The sequence below is a fragment of the Giraffa tippelskirchi genome, chromosome X (assembly GCF_054371585.1).
Source record: "Giraffa tippelskirchi isolate mGirTip1 chromosome X, T2T-mGirTip1v1.2.pri, whole genome shotgun sequence".
NCBI lineage: Eukaryota > Metazoa > Chordata > Mammalia > Artiodactyla > Giraffidae > Giraffa > Giraffa tippelskirchi.
Genome location: NC_137289.1, coordinates 138608484 through 138621619, shown reverse-complemented (window position 1 = coordinate 138621619; position 13136 = coordinate 138608484). Strand labels below are relative to the sequence as shown.

General features: G+C 38.2%; 1 protein-coding gene across 2 annotated transcripts in view; it reads left to right on the top strand.

Moving 5' to 3' along the window:
* CDKL5 (cyclin dependent kinase like 5) overlaps nucleotides 1–13136 on the top strand; it is a 169154-nt gene that overhangs the window by 44460 nt on the left and 111558 nt on the right. Inside the window, exon 1 of one of the 2 annotated variants that reach the window (XM_081566536.1) lies at nucleotides 4191–6921. The exons of the other annotated variant lie outside the window; for it this stretch is intronic. The gene's annotated coding sequence lies outside the window, so the exon portion shown is untranslated. Of the gene's footprint in view, nucleotides 1–4190; nucleotides 6922–13136 lie in introns of those variants that run through there. 2 annotated transcript variants of the gene reach the window in all.

The window sequence follows — 13136 nt, the reverse complement described above, 5'->3', positions numbered from 1 at the left end:
AACCTGCTCCTCTTCTAGTTTTCCTCACATCAAGAAGCAACAACCTTCATCTACTCAGAGCCCAAGTGCCAAACCAAGAAGTTATCTTTCTTTTTCCCTCACTTCCCCTCTCTAATCCGTTTCCAGTTGTATTGGCTTCCTATCCAAATATATCCTGAATCTATCCATCTCTCTTCATGAGTACCTATTTATAGTCAATCCTGCCCTTATCCTTTCACCTGGCTGGTTGCAATGGCTCCCTAGTTGTTATACCCCCAAATTGATAGCTCCTTTTTGAGGCACAGAGCCCTTCTCAACTCTGTAGCTTGTGTGATCTTTTCAAAATGAAAATCATCTGATTGTCATTCTACCCCCAAACCCACCTCCCATTCTTGTTCAAAACCCTCCAGTGGGTTTTGAAACTCCATCTCATGATAAAGATAAAACTACTTAAACAACTTGCTATTTTTCCAGCCTCACATTGTACTGGGTTATTAACCACCCAACCCTTGGTATCTTTGAGTCTTTTCTGTCTGCGATGTTCCCTCCTTAGTTGGGACTTCTGCATAAATTATCCCTCCTCTGTAAGTTATGTCTGATTGTCCTGGAGATTTCAGCTCACTGAAACTTTTATCTGGTAAAGCCAACCCTCCCTAATTAGGTAGAAAACCTCGTACAAGCCCTTGTAGAGCTTTTATCTCTTTTTCATAGCACTTACATTTGCAGTTTACACTTACTGTGTGATTCTTTGATAAACTCCCTGAGATAAGGGGTTTTGTTTATTTTCTTTACCAATATGTTCTCAGTGTCTGTCATTGTGCCTGGCATATAGTTAACTCTCAAGACATATTGAATGATTGCTTACTTTTAAGTTCTCAGCTTTGGAGTTTGAAGAATATATTGATTTACCTTTTCTGAAAAAATATGACTATGTTTGCTCTAGGTCAGTCTTTGTTCTCTTTTTTTCCCTCTGGCTTTCCTAAGACCACTGAGGTTCACAGTCTGATCTTCAAAGTCTTAAAGCATTTCAGATATGAAATGTACCTAGGCAAATGGTCTTGAATTCATAGGTATTCTTCAATGGTTTTGGCTTTCAGTTCCTTCTCTTTTTTTTCCATCTGGCAAAGAGAGTGTGTTTTGTTTGTTTGGTTGGTGAGGGGTTTTTGGTTTGTTTGTTTTTAATTTTTTGGGGGGTTGTTTAACAGTCTCTCAGTCGTGTCTGACTCTGCGACCACATGGACTGCAGCACAGCAGGCTGCCCTGACCTTCACTATCTCTCACAGTTTGCTTGAATTTATGTCCGTTGAGTCGGTGATGCTATCTAACCAAATTGTCCTCTGCCGCCCTATTCTCCTTTTGCCCTCAGTCTTTGCCAGCATCAGGGTCTTTTCTAATGAGTCTGCTCTTCCAATCAAGTGGCCAAAGGATTGGAGCTTCAGCTTCAGCATCAGTCCTTCCAATGAATATTCAGAGTTGATTTCCTTTAGGATTGACTGGTTTGATCTTACAGACCAAGGGACTCTCAGAGGCTTCTCCAGCACTGAAATTCCAAAGCATCAGTTCTTCAGTGTTCAGACATTTTTATGGTACAACTTTCACATCCGTACATGACTACAGTCTATAGCTCTGACTTATATAGTGCTTTGTCAACCAAGTGATGTCTCTGCTTTTTAATACACTGTCTAGGTTTGTCATAGCTTTCCTTCCAAGGAGCAAATTTCTTTTAATTTCATGGCTGCAGTCATCATCCACAGTGCTTTTGGAGCCCAAGAAAATGAAGTCTGTCACTGTTACCACTTTTTCTCCTTCTCTTTGCCATGAAGCGATGGGACTGGATGCCATGATCTTAGTTTTTTGAATGTTGAGTTTTACGCCAGCTTTTTCACGCTCCTCTTTTACCCTCATCAAGAGGCTCTTTAGTTCCTCTTTGCATTCTGCCATTAGAGTAGTATCATCTGCATATCTGAAGTTGTTGATATTTTTCCTGGCAGTCTTGATTCCAGCTTGTGATTCATCCAGCCTGGCATGTCGCATGATTGTAGCAGAGAGGACAATAACAGACGAGATTTTCTGATCCACATCAACACAGTAAAATCTAGGTGGTTCTCAACTTCTGTAAGTTTGTTCTAAATTCAGTTATTTAAAATTTAGAGATCAGAACAGGTTACCCCATAAAAACCATGATAAAAATGATACATTTTCATGCAAGGGCTTTCAAAACCTTTTAAACCAATAGTGTTTCTTAAACAGTACAATGTTAGTGTGAACTCTGAATTTCTCTGATCTCAGTTTAGTTCTTTTTTTTAATCTGAACCTTGAGGTCCTCAGATTCTCAGGAAGGGCTGGGAGTTAACACGTTTGGCAGTACTAGGAGAAATATCAGGTAACTGGGTAAGAGATACATTGACTTGGTACTGGATTCACTAACTTGTGGAAAGACCCTGAGGGTAAAGGGGAGGCAAGATACATGTTTCACAATTAAAAATTTTTATTCTATTAAACTGTGTGTATATTACTCATGATAGTCAAATATAAGTTTGATTTATTATGAGAACTGAATTACAGAAAATGGATTGATAGATCAGATTACTCTTCACTATTGGGGGAATAAAGCAAAATGAAGATCCTGTTAATTGTGTCAGATGGTCCTATTTAGGAATAAAACTAAGTAGGAGTGCATTATCTCTTCACTTATAGTCAATATGGAGAATTCTCTGTAAGAGAGTAAGATGTTTTTTCATAAGGGCGTGCTTTCCACGGAAATGATTTCTTCCCGTACATGGATCACGAATTTCAAATTTCAAACCATTTGAACTCTCTTATTATAGCAGAAGTTTTGTTGTGTACCACATCCATTCCTGTCCAATTTTAGTGACAAAATGATTCTGTCATTTGTATGTATAAAAACAATGCCAGAAATGAAAACAAAAGTCATGATTCATCTGATTTTGTACTTTCTTTCAGAAGAAGAAAAGACCCGTTGAGATGAAGATTATAATTTCAGCAACAAAGGAAACATTTAAGGTTCAGGAAGCCCTTAAATTCAGTACTAGTAATATATGAAATAAATTATAAGCCTTACATTTCTCTCAGTTCTTGTAGGTACGTACTTGCCAATGCAGAGACAAGATTGCTTAATTTTAGGTGTATTTCTTAGTTCAAGATGGGGGTTTAGTCACTTAGTTGTGTCCGACTTTGCGACCCCATGGACTGTATCCTACCAGGTTTCTCTTTCCATGGGATTTCCCAGGCAAGAGTACTGGAGTGGGTTGCCATTTCCTTATCCAGGGGATCTTCTCAACATAGGAATTGAACCCAGGTCTCTTGCATTGCATGCAGGTTCTTTACCAACTGAGATAAAGACAAATCCACTTTAAAAATCATTCTGTTATTTACAAAGTTCAGTTCAGTCACTCAGTTGTGTCCGACTCTTTGCGACCCCATGAACCGCAGCATACCAGGCCTCCCTGTCCATCACCAATTCCCTGAGTCCACCCAAACCCATGTGAGTTGAGTCGGTGATGCCATCCAGCCATCTCATCCTCTGTCATTCCCTTCTCCTCCTGCCCTCAATCTTTCCCAGCATCAGGGTCTTTTCCAATGAGTCAGCTCTTCGCATCAGGTGGCCAGAGTATTGGAGTTTCAGCTTCAGCATCAGTCCTTCCAATGACTATTCAGGACTGATTTCCTTTAGGATGGACTGGTTGGATCTCCTTGCAGTCCAAGGGACTCTCAAGAGTCTTTTCCAACACCACAGTTCAAAAGCATCAATTCTTCTGTGCTCAGCTTTCTTTATAGTCCAACTCGCACATCCATACATGACGACTGGAAAAACCATAGCCTTGACTAGACAGACCTTTGTTCACAAAGTATTGTCTCTGCTTTTCAATAGTAATCAAAACCTCAAACAATTTTTGAGAGATTTTTACAATCTTTTTATTGGAAGAGACCTTAGAGGACATCTAATTTAGTACATGACTCTTGTACATGACTCTTTTCTACCACGTCCACGCTAAACTGCTTCCACTGGCCTCTTCCTGCCCCCTGCAGGTCCTCTGCTAGTCTTCTGTGCTTTGGATTACAGATCTTCTCTGTTCCTTGAATTTATCAAACTCTCTAAGACTCTGTGACTTCCCTTGTAGCTCAGACGGTAAGGCGTCTGCCTACAACACCAGAGACCTGGGTTCGATCCCTGGGTCGGGAAGATCCCCTGGAGAAGGAAATGGCAACCCACTCCAGTATTCTCGCCTGGGAAATCCCATGGACAGAGGAGCCTGGCAGGCTACGTCCATGAGAAAGCAAAGAGTCAGACACGACTGACTGACTTCACTTCACTTCAAGACTCTGTACTGCCTTGAACGCTCTTCTCACATCCCTGTTCCTATGACTTGCTTCTTGACATTAAGCAGATTTCAATGAAATTTCAGCTTCTCATACAGGCCTTTATTTTTGGGCTCCAAAATCACTGCAGATGGTGATTGCAGCCATGAAATTAAAAAACTCTTACTCCTTGGAAGGAAAGTTATGACCAACCTAGACAGCATGTTAAAAAGCAGAGACATTACTTTGCCAACAAAGGTCCGTCTAGTCAAGGCTGTGGTTTTTCCAGTGGTCATGTGTCGGTGTGAGAGTTGGACTTTGAAGAAAGCTGAGCACCGAAAAATTGATGCTTTTGAACTGTGGTGTTGGAGAAGACTCTTGAGAGTCCCCTGGACTGCAAGGAGATCCAACCAGTCCATCCTAAAGGAGATCAGTCCTGGGTGTTCATTGGAAGGACTGATGTTGAAGCTGAAACTCCAATACTTTGGCCACCTGATGCGAAGAGCTGACTCATTGGAAAAGACCCTGATGCTGGGAAGGATTGGGGGCAGGAGGAGAAGGGGACGATGGAGGATGAGATGGCTGGATGGCATCACCGACTCAATGGACATGAGTTTGGGTGGACTCTGGTAGTTGGTGATGGACAGGGAGCCCTGGCATGCTGTGATTCATGGGGTCACAAAGAGTCAGACACGACTGAGAGACTGAACTGAACTGATACAGGCCTTTCCCAGACTACCTTATCTACCTGCCCACCCCCCTGCCCCTTTCAATCTCCAAAACTCTCTACCATATGACTGTTTTATTTCCTTCATAATAATTGTCACTATCTGGAATGATAATGTTTGTTTGTTTATTGTCTGTCTTCCTCATTGTCTCCATGGGAGCAGGGACTGTGTTTGTCTCCTGAAGCATCTCTGGTGGGCTGGCCCAGTGTAGGTGTCTGACAGATATTTATATAATGAATGAGTAACCATCATTGGTTCATCATCCAAATCACTACTGCACTGATATGTCTGCTTTTTACCACTTTCCTACCACTGATCATAGTTATTCCCCTTGAAATAACCCAAATCACCTGCTTGGTTCCCTCTTTTTCAAAGAGTTTTCACACACTGGGATGCCAGTCATCTCTCATTGAGGCGTATCTTGTCCAGTTTCCTCACCAGCTCCTCATCTGGCATGATTTTGGAGTGTGGTTATCATCCAGATTATCTGTCACTGGGAGTTTTTGGTTTTGCTGTTGATACCCAACACTAGACACATGGGATTATATGGAGTCTGGAGAGAGATAGTTCAATTAAACTTTTTTTTGATTGATATAATATTGAAATCTTCTATCTTTGATAAAAATTATCTTTGCCTCCATATAAATGCCATGAAACTATTTATGTATGATGTCATTATCAGAATTACTTTTGACTTGTTAAAACCTTGTTTTATTGTGAAATACAACATAGAAGTAGGTAAAACAAATTTACACTCTAATGTATATTTAGCTATCACTCAAATCAAGAAATAGAATGTTACCAGTGTCCCAGAAAGCCCTCTTATGTTATCAATCTGAACTCCTCCCTGGAGCTAATTAATATCCTCATTTTTAAAAGAAACACTTCCTTGATTACTTATTTTTTTTTATAGATTTACCACTTATATATGTGTATCTAGCCAATATAGTTTGTAATTCAGCTTTACCTGTTATAAAAGTATGTATAAATGAAATCAAGATTGCTTTGAGAAATATCAACAACCTCGGATATGGAGATGATACCACTCTAATGGCAGAAAGCAAGGAAGAACTAAAGAGCCTCTTGATACAGGTGAAAGAGGAGAGTGAAAAAGCTGGCTTAAATCGCAACATTCAAAAATCTCAGATCATGGCATCCAGTCCCATCACTTCATGGTAAATAGAAGGGGAAAAGTAGACGAAATGACAGATTTCATTTACTTGGGCTCCAAAATCACTGGGGACAGTGCCCGCTGCCATGAAATGAGGAGACACTTGCTCCTTGAAAGGAAAGCTTTGACAAACCTAGACAGTGTATTAAAAAGCAGAGAGGTCACTTTGATGATAGTTAAAGCTATGGTTTTTCTGTAGTCATGTACAGATGTAAGAGCTGGCCCATAAGAAAGGCTGAGCGCTGAAGAGTTGATCCTTTTGAACTGTAGTGCTAGAGAAGACTCTTGAGAGGCCCTTGGACTGCAAGGAGTCAAACCAGTCAATCCTAAAGGATATCAACCATGAATATTCACTGGAAGGACTGATGCTAAAGTTGAAGCTCCAATCCTTTGGCCACCTGATGTGAAGAGCCGACTCACTGGAAAAGACCCTGATGCTGGGAAAGATTGAGGGCAAAAGGAGAAGGGGATGGCCGAGGATGAGATGGTTAAATAGCATAACCGACTCAATGGACATGAATTTGAGGAAACTCCAAGAAATAGTGAAGGACAGGGGAACCTGGTGTGCTGCAGTCCATGGGGTTGCAAAGAGTTGGACAGACTGAGTGACTTAACAACAGCAACAACACTACAAGATTAGTTGCTTAAAACAGCACCCATATATTACCTCACAGTTCTGTAGATCAGAAGTCTGGGACACTATGGCTGCGTTCTCTGCTTAAGGTAATACTGATATAAAGCTAGAGTGTAGTGTGTTGACTGGGGCTGAGTTCTCTTTTGTCCTTGATTAGTTACAAAGTTGATTTATGAGATCCAGCTCTTTTTGATCTCTTTATTTTTGTGTGTTTTCTGTTTAATGAACTTCTGCTCTTATTTCTTTCTTTATATTTTCTTTGGATTTATTTTACTGTTCTTTTTTAAAAAAAGGCTCTTGAGATTGATGCTTAGTTTATTTTTTTATATTTTGTGATATATACATATATAAGGCTTTTGATTACCTCCCTAAGCATTGTTTTAATTTCTCATGAATTTGTATTTTTGTTATTTTTAAACGTTTATTATGATTTCTTCTTTGACATAAATTATTTTAAGAATGTTATTTATTAATTTCTAAACATATGAATGAAAAGTGAAAGTGTTAGTCACTCCATTGTGTTGGACTGTTTGAAAGTTACCCGCTGTAGCCCACCAGGCTCCTCTATCCATGGTCTTGTCCAGGCAAGAATACTGGAGTGGGTAGCCATTTCCTTCTCCAGGGGATTTTCCAGACTCAGGGATTGAATCTGGGTCTCCTGCATTGCAGGTGGATTCTTCACTGTCTGAGCAAACATGAATATTTCTTAATTATTTCTTTTGTGACTAATTTGTTGCATACTTGCATTGTGTAGAGAGAACATCCTTGGACTAAATCTTTGTAATTTGCTTTGAATTGCATTTCAGCCTAGCACATTATCAGTTTTTATAAATGTTCTGTGTGTGCTTGGGGGAAGAAAGATTTTCTACAGTTCTTTTCATTTGTTTAAGTTTTAAAAATGAAAGTATTATGTATACTTTTTATGCTGTCTGTGTTGAGTTCCCTTGCTGGTATTCTGTTTTCCAGTTCTGAAATTCTAATTTCTTTTCCCAGTTTGTTCTTCTACCTCGTGGACCTCCCAGTTCTGTCAAAATGTTCAACCCTTGGGTTTTTATTCATTCAACTCTATAGTTGTCTCACAAGCTAGGTCTGATAATCCTGATATTATAAACTTTTCTGGGGCATTTTCTGTTTTGGTCATTTCTGCTCTTGTTAATGTTGTGTGTATCTTGTTATCTTTGATTATGTATTGCATGAGCTAAAGAAATTATCTGTAGCAATATTATGATGGCTGGGTTCTTGTTACCCTCCTGCCAACTCCCCCCCACACCCTGCACCTACCACCTGCTGCTACCCCTTTCAACCAGATAACTGTTGGCACTAACTATCTGAATGTGGGGCCTCCTCAATCGAAGATACACTTAGAGGTTTATTTAGGTCACTCAGGTGACATAAAGCTATCATTCAGGTCTGTTCTGGAACTGATTTCTTTCTGGTTTCCTTTATCCTAAGAGTATAGCTCTTCGGGTTTCAGCTTCAAGTGACTGATGCTTATCGTACTTTCTTTTATTGAAACACTTTTACCTTTGACCTTCTTGCCCCTGGATTTATGAGTTTCAAGAGGAAGCCTGTTTTTCTCCCTGTGTTTCTGAATCTTCCTTCAAGTGTCTGTGAGCTAAAATTGTTTTGGGTGATTTGGATTACCTCGCTGAGTTCTATTTCTTTCCCTTGATATCAGCCAGGTAATTCTTCATAACCTTCATTATTTGGGGATTTTTAGGCTGTTCTTTAGAAATATTCCCTCCAGCATTTGTATTTGTTCTCAAAGGGACATTTCATCCAAGTTATTTAGTTACTTGAAGCTGAAGTGTCTGAGTTTTTAAAGCCTTGAAAAATTAATCAGTATTATTCATATAAAATTATAGTTAAATACAATTTGGCTTTAAGTTTTTCCCTCAATTTGAATTCAGGTCAGTTCAGTCACTCAGTCATGTCTGACTCTTTGCGACCCATGGACTGCAGCACGCCAGGCTTCCCTGTCCATCACCAACTCCCGGAGCTTACTCAAACTCATATCTATCAAGTCGGTGATGCCACTTAACCATCTCATCCTCTGTCGTCCCCTTCTCCTCCCACCTTCAATCTTTTCCAGCATCAGAGTCTTTTCTAGTGAGTCAGTTCTTCGCATCAGGTGGCCAAAGTATTGGAGTTTCAGCTTCAGCATCAGTCCTTCCAATGAATATTCAGGACTGATCTCCTTTAGGATGGACTGGTTTGACTCCTTGCAGTCCAAGGGACTCTCAAGAGTCTTCTCCAACACCACAGTTCAAAAGCATCAATTCTTCAGCGCTCAGCTTTCTTTATAGTCCAGCTCTCACATCCATACGTGACTACTGGAAAAGCCATAGCTTTCACTAGACATAGCAAAGTAATGTCTCTGCTTTTTAATATGCTGTCTAGGTTGGTCATTTTCTTCCAAGGAGTAAGCGTCTTTTAATTTCATGGCTGCGATCACCATCTGCAGTGATTTTAGAGCCCAAGAAAATAAAGTTTCTCTCTGTTTCCATTGTTTCCCCATCTATTTGTCATGAAGTGATGGGACCAGATGCCATGATCTTAGTTTTCTGAATGTTGAGTTTTAAGCCAACTTTTTCACTCTCCTCTTTCACTTTCATCAAGAGACTTGTTAGTTCTTTGCTTTCTTCCATAAGGGTGGTGTCATCTGCATATCTGAGGTTATTGATATTTCTCCCAGCAGTCTTGATTCCAGCTTGTGCTTCATCCAGCCCGGCATTTTGCATGATGTACTCTGCATATAAGTTAAATAAGCAAGGTGACAATATTGATGTCATTCCATGTCCAGTTCTAACTGTTTCTTCTTGACCTGCATACAGATTTCTCAGGAGGCAGGTCAGGTGGTCTGGTATTCCTATCTCTCGAAGAATTTCCCCCAGTTTGTTGTGATCCACACAGTCAAAAGCTTTGGTATAGTCAATAAAGCAGAAGTAGATGTTTTTCTGGAACTCTCTTGCTTTTTCTATGATCCACTGGATATTGGCAATTTGATCTCTGGTTCCTCTGCCTTTTCTAAATCCAGCTTGAACATGTGGATCAATTTGAATACTGGTAGTTAAAAGACTGTTCTTGACAACTGTGTTACATATTTACTCACACATTTAAATTCTGATTCCCAGGGTTTACATTACTTGATTTCCATAGAGAATAGGTGGGACCAAATGTTCTTTATATATACTTACACATAGAACTTTTGTGGGTGCTGAGTCTTAATAGGAATGACTTAATTTTTATCCCTCATTTCCTTCAAAATGAGCTGTATCATTCTTGACAGAGAGTGGAATATTTAATGTTTCCTGGGTGTTCTTCCAAATCAGCCATAGGAAATAAAAGAATGATTCATTCTCAGAAACACTCTGCACATCTTTTACCTAGAAAGTGACTGACTTAGATCTTCATATGTTGGCTCCTTCCTGTTAGTGATATTCCACTTCAAATGTCACCTTTGTAGAGGGGGCTCTTGGATAATAATCTTGCATTTTTTCCTCCCTTAGTAAAATGTGAAGCATCGTGAGGGCAAGGATTTTGCCTGTCTTGTTCACAACTGTCTCATGTCTTATTTACTCTTTCTCTGAATCATGTTAGGCAGTCAGCAGTTTTTTTTTGTTTAATAAATGAATGAGTAGAACAAATGTTTATTTCTTGAAAATATTTGAAATTGTGACATCATTTTCTGTAAATGTCACTGTCATCCTTTAAAAATGTGTGATTCCATTGAATTAAAGTTGTTTTCTAAAATAAATGTTGTGTCTGCTTTCTCTTGCCTTTTTTCAAAAACGATTTTGGTAAATATTGAATGAAAAGTCAGACAATAAAAAATCTGACCTAAAGTGTTAGAGTGACAAATATTTAGCATTAGGGACCACTGTGACTTTGTTATATATTGAGCTGGAAGGAGGTCATTGTGACTGGAGTGGAACAATCAAGGGAAAGAAGAGTCAGAGATGACATCAGAGGAGAGGAGATTAAGACCTGATGGTTTATGTGGACTTTGACTTTTACTCTTAATGATATGGGAGGCCACTGGAGGATTTTGAGCAGAGAAGTGACATAGAGGTGAGTGTGGACTATAGGGATATTAAAGTATGGCCTACTTCTGAGCTCTCATGTCAGTTCCACTGGCTATTTTGTCTCTCTCTGCCAAGACTACCCTGTCTTAATTATTATAGCTCAGTTCTAATTCTCAGTATATTTGGTAGAGAGTATCTTGCCAGATCCTCCCCTCAAGGCTGAGCCTTCTTATTTTTCTTATTTGGAAGAGTGTTGGCTGTACTTGGAATTCTGCTCTTCCATATATACTTTAGAATCAGCTTACTGTAATTCCTCAGAAAACTCTCTTGGGATTCTGATTGAAATTGCATTGATTGTATAGATTAATATAGAGATAATTGATATCCTTTAGCCTTAAAATTGGAAAAACTTCATTGATCTAGGTCATCTTTAATGACTTTGAATAAACTTTACATATATATACCCACAAGAACACACATATATGTGTGATATATATATGCTTATGTGTATGTGTGTGTATATATACACACATGTATATTTGAATAGAGGTCTTATGTATCTTTTATGTTAAGTCCTAAGTGTCTTTTTGGTTGTACAGATGATTTTTAAAAATTACATTTTCTGTTTCTTATTGATGTTTACAAATACAGTTGATATTTGTATACTGAGTTTATATTTAGCTTCCTTGTTAACACTTACAATTCTAATAATTTTTAGATTCCTTTGCATTTTCTATGTAAACAATAATATTTGTAAATTATGATTTTCTCTTTCCAGTCCTATATAGTTTATTCATTTATTTATTTTTTTTTACTTACAGAGCTATCTGGAACCCACCAGGATAATGTCTAATAGTAATGTTAATAAGTATTAATAGCAGAATTTCTTGTCATGTTCTTAATTTTTAAAGGGGCTATATCTAAATATTCCACATTTAAGAATGATATTGTAGGTTTTTTCAGACACTTTTATCAAGATATGAACATTTAAAAGGCATTTAATTACAGACATATTGCTCTTTAGATTTACATTCCTACAATTAGTGTATAAAACGGCCACTTTTTGTGTCAGTACTTTATATCACATAGGGTACTCAAATTTTTTAAGTTTCAGATTTCATAAGCAGCAAAGAAAATTTCTTTACTGGTTTGGATTTATTTCTTCCTTTTAAACCAATACTTTCTTTATGTTGATACAACTGTTCTTCTTAAAGATAGTATAGGTTTTTTTTTTTAAGCAAAAAACTTATTTCAAAATAATTTCAGATTTAAAGTTGTAAAGATCATATAAAGAATTTCCTGTTTCATGGAGTCTTGACCCAGATCCCCCAAATGTAAACATTTTATAATATGTACTTTATCATTCTGTTTCTCTTCCTCTATATCTACACATACATATTTTTTTTCAGAATTGATTTAAGTTACAAATTATCTCTAAGAACTTTGATATTCTCCTTTTATTTTTTTCTGTTAAGCTTTTTATTAGACTGTTCTAGAGATTTAGGCTGTGCCTTATTTATTTTATGAAAATTTAATTGACATATAACATTGGTTCTAAGTGTACAACATAATGATTTCATATTTGTATATATTACAAAAGGATCACATAAGTCTGCTTACCATCCATCTCCACACATAGTTACGTATTTTTTCTTGTGAAGAGCACTTAAGATTTACTCTTAGCCACTTTTAAATATACAGTAGAGTATTATTAACTGTAGTCACCATGCTGTACATTGCATCCCTAGGACTTGCTCATTTTATAAACACAAATTTTTTTTTTTTTTTTACTTATCTATTTTTTACTTTACAATATTGTATTTGTTTTGCCATACACTGACATGAATCCACCATGGGTGTACATGTGTTCCCCTTCCGGAACCCCCCTCTCACCTCCCTCCCCATCCCAACCCACTGGATCATCCTGGTGCACCAGCCCCGAGCATCCTGTATCATGCATTGAACGTGGACTGGCGATTGGTTTCACGTATGATAATTTGCATGCTTCAGTGCCATTCTCCCATATCCTCCCGCCCTTGCCCTCTCCCATAGAGTCCAAAATACAGTTCTATACATCTGTGTCTCATTTGCTGTCTCGCATACAGGGTTATCTTTACCAATTTACTAAATTACATATATATGCGTTGGTATACTGTATTGGTGTTTTTCTTTCTGGCTTACTTCACTCTGTATAATAGGCTCCAGTTTCATCCACCTCATTAGAACTGATTCGAATGTATTCTTTTCAATGGCTGAGTAATATTCCATTGTGTATATGT